Source organism: Rattus norvegicus, chromosome 11 (assembly GCF_036323735.1).
Source record: "Rattus norvegicus strain BN/NHsdMcwi chromosome 11, GRCr8, whole genome shotgun sequence".
NCBI classification, from domain to species: domain Eukaryota; kingdom Metazoa; phylum Chordata; class Mammalia; order Rodentia; family Muridae; genus Rattus; species Rattus norvegicus.
The window spans coordinates 19,023,797-19,033,694 of record NC_086029.1 but is presented as its reverse complement, the minus strand read 5'-3'; positions in this window follow the sequence as shown (position 1 = coordinate 19,033,694).

Genomic DNA, 9,898 nt, shown 5'->3' with positions numbered 1-9,898 from the left:
TCCTGTGCTAAATTCCATACTACCCAGAGTGTTTAAAGAGTTTGTGTTATTCTGAATTGTTAGTGACAAAATCCTCATAGGCTTAGTAAAAGGGAACCTACTAAGACATGTAATCCTATTTATAAAAATGAACTATTCATTAAAATATCGCTTCTTATGTAATAAAAGTATTGCAGAAATATGTCAATACAGATTCATATACCTGTATCTCTAATGCATATATGTATATATACATGCATAGTCATACACACATGGGCATGCTGAAGCATGGTATTATGCACAAACATATATATTGTTCTTATAGTCAAGAAAAATATAACTTCTAAAAATAAATTATCAAAAAATATAAAAAATTTTTTCAAAAGATTGAAAAACATTGCTTATGTTATATGGAACCACTGTAATCTTAGGAATATTTTTTGTGTCTTGCAAACCATATGACTGAAACATAAATATAAAAGAGAATGAAAAAGAGAAATACCATAAGAATGTACATTACAGAAAAATATGTTTGAAGAACAGAAGTACCAATATTTCATATACAAAACTAAAGTTGAAAACCCTAAGTTTTAGAAAAGCAGTTAAACAAATACCAGCAACAGTATAAAGTATTAAGTTTTCAATTACAGTTTTAAGAGAAACAACTCATACTCATATTTAAAATGGAAATTGGATTTTTTCTTTTTTCTTATTGAAAATAGATTCTTTTTATCATAAAATATATCCTGATTAAAGTTTTACTTCCCTTAATCCTCCCAGTATCTTGTCACCTTCCCTCCACTCTAGACTTACTCTCTTTCTGTCTCTGTTTAAAAAAATAACAGGTGTCTAGGAGATAGCAATCAAAGATGACAAAATAAAATAGAAGTTGAAGCAAAACCTTTCATACTGAACCTGAACCTGACAACCCAACAGGAGACAAAGGGTTACAAGAACTCTAGTGTCAGAGTTCCACTCTCTCTCACAGTAATAAGTTCCATAAAAAGTACTAAGCTAACAAATATAATATATATGCAGAATACCTGGTATATAGACCATGTGCTTGCTACACATGTCAGTGCCTGTAACTCATATGTACCTTGCCTTGTTGATTCAGAAGGCTGTGTTCTCCATCTCCTCTGACTCTTATAATATTTCTGCCTTTTCATCTATAGTATCTTCTGAGCTGTGAGTGGGAAGATTTAGTGGAAAACTCAGATTTTGCCACTCTGAGCATATCTGTCTGCGGGTCTCTGCATCTCTTTCTATCTGCTGCCAGATAAAACCTCTCTGATAATGACTAGATGATAAGGCAATGATTTATGAGCATATTAGGAATCATTTCATTGATCTTTTTAGAATAGTCACATTTGGTTTTATCCTAGGTCTCTGGATTACCTAGTCTATGTGTCTCACTTAATCAAGTGTTATCAGGTGTGGTCACTTCTCATGGAATGGATCTTAAATCAAATCAAACCTTCGTTGGCTACTCAACCAAAGTTCAGAGTTACCCTAGCATATTTTAAGTGGTCAGAGAAGGTTGTAGGTCATAGGTTTTGTGGCTGGGCTGGGATTCACATTTCTCTTTTGGTAGCCAGCAATATACCTTCCCAGACTGAAAAGATTACACGTAGGATCTAAGCCTCCATGTATGCATCAGCTTGACTTGTCCATGTTCAATGAGTTATATGGATGTGGTCCTAGGCAATCTGACCACACTGTCAGGTTGTGGAGAGCAAACCTTTGCCTTAACAATAGCCTGATTTGTTTGAGAATTCCTATGGGATTCTCTTGGTAAACAACTTAATCCTGAGATGAAATGCCCTTCAGTAAGCATAGGGTAAGAGTCTCCCTACAGTAGAAAGACAGGGCATCAATTGGAGGGATGGGGTTGCCATCCCACAGGCAAAAACTCTGACCCAGAATTGTTCCTGTCTAAAAGAACTCCAGGAACAAAAATAGAGAAGTGCCTGAGGAAAAGGAGTCCAGCTCAGGGGTTCCCCAAGGCCTGACACTATTTTCTAATGCTATGGTATGCTTACAAATAGGGGTCTAACATGACTGCCCCACGAAAGGTCTGACAAGCAGCTGAAAGAGTCAGATGCAGGTATTTACACTCAACCAGTGTAAAGAGGCTGGTGAGCTTGGTGGTTGAATTAGGAAAAAGAAGAAGCTGAGGAGGAGGGTGACCCTAGAGGAAGACCAGAAGTCTCAACTAAGATGGACCCCTAGGAATCTCTCAGACACTAAGCTACCAACCAAGCAGCATACACCAGCTGATATGAGGCCCCTAACACAATTACAGCTGGGTCTGAACTCAGTCAGGGAAGATGTTCCTAATTACTGAGAGACTAAGAGCCCCAAGGAGTGGGGTTTTCTGGTGGGGTGGAGGATGATATCTACTTAGAGATGGGAGAAGGAGGTGTGGTATGTGGAACAGTCAGAGGGTAGACCAGGCAGGGGATAAAATCTGGTCTGTAAAAAAGATTAAAGAATAAAGATTAACCCAGTCTCTCTACCAGAAGTTTTTCCTGGCTACAAGGAATGGCCAGTTAAGACTCTATTCCACATTACCAGGAGTCCACATTAGAACCACTTTCAATATATTCCTGGAACTTTCCACTCACTGTTTCTATACCATACCCCAACCGTCCCCTAATTCCCATCTTCTCATCCTTCACTGTCTCCCTCAATCCCATCTAACCCCCAACTTGGTCCCTTCTGCTTTTCATCCCCAGTAGTTATCAGTTCACCCCTAAAGTATATTCTATGTCTCTTTCCATGGTAGATCCATGCATCCCTAAGATCCCTCCTCTTTACCTAACCCCTCTGAGTCTATAGGTTTCAGCTTGGTTACCACTTACTTAATAAGTAATACCCAATTTTAAGTAAAAACATATTATTTTTCTTTCTGGGTCTGAGTTACTTCACTCAGAATGATTTTGATCTTGTTCTAACCATTTTCCTACAAATTTCATGACATCAACTTTTAACATCTGAGTAACAAGGAGAAGGTCTGAAGCCAACCTACCTGGTTTTATGGCAAATATGACTGGTGGCTGAGGAGAAAATGCCTGCTGGAGTTGAGGGCTGAGATACAGAAATGACTGGGAAAAAGAGAGTTTGGTAAGGAATGGTCTGTGGCATTTGCAGGAGCTTCGGGCAGGTGAGAATGGAGGAGGCCCCTGGTAACAGTCCTAATACTAAAGGATTGTATATTAGGGGTACAGAGAGAAAAGAAGGCCAGATAACCAGACAGGCTGCCCAATGTCAGTTTATTTCAACAGTTGAATAACACTGCACTGTGTAATTTTCTCTATTATTCTATTGAACTTGTTTCCAGGTTCCAGCTTATGAATGAAACCACAATGAGCATGGTGAAGCAAACTTCCTTGTAGGACAGAGCATCCTTTGGCTATGTACACAAGAGTACTATACGTGGGTCTTGAGGTAGATTGATTTCCAACTTTCTGAGAATTCACCATTTTAATTTCCACAGTGGCTGTACAAGTTCACACTTTTATCAGCAATGAAGAACTGTTTCTTTACTCTCCATCCTGGACAGCATGAGCTTTTACTTGTTATTGATAATAGCCATTCTGACAGTGGAAGATAAAATGTCAAAATATATTTCATTTGCATTTCCCTGATAGCTAAGTGTGTAGAGTATTTCTTGAAGTGTTTCTCAGCCATTTACAATTCCTCTATTGACAATTCTTGATTTAGATCTGTTCCATATTTTAATTAGGTTATTTTGTTTTTTATATCTAGTTTTTTGAGTTCTTAATATATTCTGGATACTAGTCCTCTATCAGATGTGTTGTTGTATCTATTCTGTAATCTGCCTCTTTGTCCAATTGACTGTATCCTTTTCCTTTCAGAATCTTTATAGTGTCCTAAGGTCTCATTTATAAACTGTCAATCTTAGTGCCTGTACTATAAATTCTTTGTTCAAAAAATCTTGTGGCAATGCATTCAAAGCCATTTCCCATGTGCTCTTCCATAAAGGTCAGTGTATGTGGTTTTATTTTGAGGTCTTTGACCTTCTTAGAAGTTCTTTGACATTTGTACAGGGTGATACATATGGATCTATTTGGATTCTTCTACATGATAACATTCAGTTTGACCAGCACCATTTCTTTATTACACTGTCTGCTTTCTAGTGTGTATTTGTACTGTCTTTATAATAAAAAGAATCAGGCGTCTATATGTGTATGGATATATGATTGGGTCTTTAATTTGATTTCATTGATTAACATCTGTTTTTATCCCAATTCCATTTTTTATTATTCTAGCTCTATAGTACAGCTTAAAATAATGGATGATGATACCTTCTGCAGTTTATTTTGTTATTGTTTTAGACTGTTTTAGCTATCCTTGGGTGTTTGTTTTATCATAGTAAGTTAAGATTTGTCAACCCAAATCTATGAAGAATTGGGTTGGAATTCTGTAGAGGATTGCATTGAATCTGTAGATTTCTTTCAGTAGGATTGCCATTCTTTAATATGTTAGTCCTACCAGTCTATAAGCATAGGGAAATCTTTCCACCTTCTAATATCTTCTTCAGATTCTTTCTTCAGAGGCTTGAAATTTTATCATTACAAGTCTTTCACATACTTGTTTAGAGTTATCCCAAGATTTTTTATTATTTGAGGCTATTATTAAAGGTATTGTTTCCCTAATTCCTTTCTCTATCCTTTTGTCATTTACATATAGTATGGATACTGATTTTTAATTTAATCTTATATGCAGCAACTTGGCTTAAAGTGTTTATGAACTGTAGTTGTTCCCTGTTGGAAATTTTAAGGTCACTGATGTATACTGATACCCTCTGCAAGTAACATAACAATACTTTTGACTTCTTCATTTCCAACTTGTATCCCCTTTATCGCCTTCAGTTATCTCATTGTTTTAGATAAAACTTCAAGTATTATGTCAAAGAGATATGCGGAAAGCTAACAACCTTGTCTTGTTTCTGATTTTAGTAGAATTGCTTTGAGTTCATGTCCATTTCATTTGCTGTTGGCTATTAAATTGGTGTACATTGTCTTTGTTATGTTTAGGTATGTCTCTGTTTCCCTCAGATTTTTTTTTATTAAGTTGAGTATTTCTTATTTACATTTCAAATGTTATTCCCTTTCTTGGTTTCTGGGCCAACACCCCCCTAACTCCTCCCCCTCCCCTTCTTTATGGGTGTTCCCCTCCCCATCCTCCCCCCATTACTGCCCTCCCCCCAACAGTCACATTCACTGGGGGTTCAGTCTTAACAGGACCCAGGGCTTCCCCTTCCACTGGTGCTCTTACTAGGCTATTCATTGCTACCTATGAGGTCAGAGTCCAGGGTCAGTCCATGTATAGTCTTTGGGTAGTGGCTTAGTCCCTCCCTCAGATTTTTAAATACACTCAAGTGAATACACATAGAATTGGAATTTAAAAACATTTATGCAAAGAAACCAAACTAAACAGATTGTTCTGAAGCAAGTGAAAGATTTAGTAGAAACCAATGATATAACACATATGGAGGTTAGATTTGAAATAGAAAACCAAAGTTGATCACACATGTGTATGGGCATATCCTCAAGGAAATGAGATGTTGATATCTTGGGACCAAAGCTTATGCCATTTTTATAGGATCAGACTACAAATGAAATCTAAGTAATTAGTTGGCTTTAATGTTACAAATGACACTAACTACAAAAAAGACTCAAAGAAAGAAAATGTGATATAGGATCATAAACAGTAAAATAAACTTCCAAGGATAAATGGCACATTGAGTAATGCTGAATACAAACTTTATAGTAGTTTGGCTTGTCTGTCTATCTACCTATTTATCATCTAGTTTCAGTGATATGTCAATGCATTAAAAACTAAAAAAAATTCTTGATTTAAAATTTTTGTATTCTACAATTTTAAAATCACTCATATAGACATCAAAATAGATACACTCAAACTAATAGAAGAAAAAGTGGGGAAGAGTCTTGAACACATGGGCATTGGACAAAATTTCCTGAAAAAAAGAAAAAACACCAAGGGCTTATACACTAAGATCAAGAATGGACAAATGGGACCTCATAAAACTGCAAAGCTTTTGTAAAGCAAAAGACACTGTCATTAGGACAAAACAGCAAACAACAGATTGGGAAAAGATCTTTACCAATCCTACATCTGATAAAGGGCTAATATCCAAAATATATAAAGAACTCAAGAAGTTAGACTCCAGAGAGCCAATCACCCTATTAAAAACTGGGGTACAGAGCTAAACAAAACATTCTCAGCTGAGGATTATTAAATGGCCAAAAAGGACCTAAAGAAATGTTCAACCTCCTTAATCATCAGGGAAATGCAAATCAAAACAGCCCTGAGATTCCACCTCACACCTGTCAGAATGGCTAAGATAAAAAAATTCAGGTGACAGCAGATGTTGGTGAGGATGTGGAGAAAGAGGAACACTCCTCCATTGTTGGTGGGATTGCAAACTAGTACAATCACTCTGGAAATGAGTCTGGAGGTTCCTCAGAAAATTGGACATTCCACTACCTGAGGACACAGCTATACCTCTCCTGGGCATATACCCAAAAGATGCTCCAACATACAACAAAGACACATGCTCCACTATGTTCATAACAGCTTTATTTATAATAGCCAGAAGCTGGAAAGAACCCAGATGCCCTTCAACAGAGGAATGAATTCAAAAAATTTGGTACATCTAAACAATGGAGTACTACTCAGCAATTAAAAACAAGGACTTCATGAAATTCATAGGCAAATGGAATGAACTAGAAAATATCATCCTGAGTGAGTTAACCAAATCACAGAATAACATACTTGGTATGCACTCATTGATAAGTGGATATTAGCCAAAAGGCTCAAATACCCAAGATGCAATCCACAGACCACAGGAAGCTCAAGAAGAAGGATGACTAAAGTGCAGATGCTACCACTCCTTTTTAAAAGGGGGGAAATATTCATAGGAGGGGATATGGAAGCAAGTTTAGAGCAGCAACACCAGGAATGGCCATTCAGAGCCTGACACATATGTGGCCCATATATTTATAGCCACCAAAACTAGAGAAGATTGATGAAGCTAAAAAATGCATGCAGAAAGGGACTGGATATAGATCTCTCCTGAGAGACACATCCAGGGCATGTCCAATACAGAGGTCAATGCTAGCAGCAAAACACCGAACTGAGAATAGGACCCCCTTGGCAGGAATTAGAGGAAGGATTGAAAGAGTTGAAAGAGCTTGGAACCCCATAAAAACAATAGTGCCAACCAACCAGAGCTTCCAGGGACTAAACCACTACTACATGGACTGACCCAGGGCTCCAACTGCATATGTAACAGAGAATAGCCTTGTTGGGGCACCAGTGGAAGGGAAAGCCCTTGGTCTTGCCAAGGTTGGACCCCCAGTGCAGGGGAATATGGGGGAGGGCAATAAGGGGGATGTATAGGGGAAATACCCATATGGGGGGAGGGGGAGGGAATGGGGGCTTATGGACAGGAAACCAAGAAGGGGAATAAACTTTGAAATGTAAGTAAAGAAATATATAATAAAAAATTTTAAAAAAATGAGAAGCTTAAAGAAAATGGGAACAAATGCTTAAAGTGCCAGAGCCAAGAAAGATGTTATCTATCCAATAATATTCTGTGCCTTAATAAAATATAAATAAAAATAAAATGTTTTAGAAGAGAAAAAAATCACTCATATAACAATAAATAAAGACTAGAGTAATCATTACCTCAATAGTATGAAGTTAAGAAGGTTTTGCTAAAAATTACTTATTTAGTAAAACTTATACAGATATAAGAAGAAAATACAAAGACCATACTGGTTAGGATTAGAAGCAATTGTTGAATACTGAGAAATGAAAGAAAAAGTGTCTATTACACAACTTTTTCTCATAATACTTTAAGGACATTAAATAATTTATACTTCTAGATAATTACTAAAAGATTCTTGCCAGTTTTAGAAAAATACATATAAAATAAAAATCCCATATTAAAATATATATATGTATATATGTATATGTATATATATATATATATATATATATATATATATATATATATATATATATATACATGAGTGTGCCATATACAAGAAAACACAAACATATAAACAGTATAAATGGTCAGTTGGGAACTAGAGAAAGAGGTATATATCTTTTAAAAATTATTTGTTGTACTTGACTTTTATGAGTAAGAGTAAAGATTTCTTGGCTCTCCTCATATCCACAGATTGTAAGGCAGGCCTTCTCTGTTACAGAAATAATAAATGTATTTTAGGTATCTTTAACATTAACTCCAAATTTACCAGATTCCAATGAACACTGAAGGCAATATATTAATGATGAATTGATGTATTGAAAATATTTACCCTAACACAGTCTCTATAAATTAATTATTTAATAAGTACTTAAGCTTTGATCATGACGTAAAAGAATGTGAGTAAAAAGACACATGGAGGAAAATTAGTTGTGCAGTTATTAAAAATGAACAAATGTTGGAAAAGTTCGGGAGCACAGTTCTGTTTTAGTTTACTTAGCATATAAACTTTTCAATAATTTAAAGTAATCTAAGTTATTAACAACTCTAGGCTGGACTCTCTTATTTATTTTATTTATAACTCACTGTTCTTTGCTGATCCTTAAGACTCTTAGCTATTTTCTTGTACTTATTAATAGTTATTGAATAAAAGACTAGCTCGGAGATAAAGTTATCCATTTATAAGTGCTATTTCCATAGTCAAAATGAAAGAAAATATCTGTTTCATCAAACAAAATACAAACTTATATAATTTCAAAGTGGACAACCTGTTCCCAAATAAATATAATATTAAACACATACAGATAAATATAATCACATTATAGAGAAAATAAAAATAGCATTATTTTGAAAAATAGTTTACTCAAGATCTAGAAGGCTGCATTATCTGTCCTGAAAATTACAATTCAACATAAGCTGTAATAGGACTGACCGTCTTATGATATCCCGTGTGTGTTGCCAAGTTGGCCCTATACTTGCTTTGATCTCTCCAAAGCTTAAGTGGGAACTCCTCATCCCCATAGCATTGTTGTGCAACTGCAAAGTCCACATTTCTAAAGCCACCTCTATGTGATACTGTCGTTGATACATCTAACTTCATCTAGCTCACTGCATTGCATCCCTGCACTCATTAGCACTCTGTTTAATAAGGAGCAGTTTCAGTGAAGCCAGGAGCAGAGTCCACTTTTTCCTCAAAAATCTTAATAGGTCTTGGCTACACAGGAAGGGTGTTTTTTGATTATCTTTATGACAGAAAAATGTAGAATGTAGAGGAGGATGTGTTAGTTGCTTATATTTTGTTGTGACAAAAAGACCAACACAAAAAGGAAAAGGCTTCCTTTAGCTCACATTGTGAGGGAAAGTGCATTATAGGAGGAAAGATGTGATAGCCAAGCACTTTGTATGCAAAGTCAGGAAGAAGACAATAATGGATGCTGCTGCTCAGTTCCCTTGACCTATTTCATTTACATTAGAGCCACATCAGATGGAATGGCATGGCTTCCATTCAGGGTCAGTCTTCCTATACGTACTAACCCTATCTAGGCACTCGGCTTAGGCTTGTCCCCAGGTTGGTGTTCATGACGACTCCAATTCTCATCAAGTTGACAAGTTTAACCATCATACAAGGAAATCTATATTGAAGGAATAGAAATAACTAAGCGATAATAAAACATTAGTCATGGACTCTTATCATATCCAAATATGTCTCCAGAGATCTATGAGCTAAAATAAACATGTATCAGACTACCTTTTCTCCAAAGATATACATAGAAATATCGAGGATATAGGAGAAATCTAAAAAAAAATGCTTGCCTGCAGAAGGAATTTTTTGAGTATTAAAGAATATAACTGATGAAACTCCTACTAGAAAGA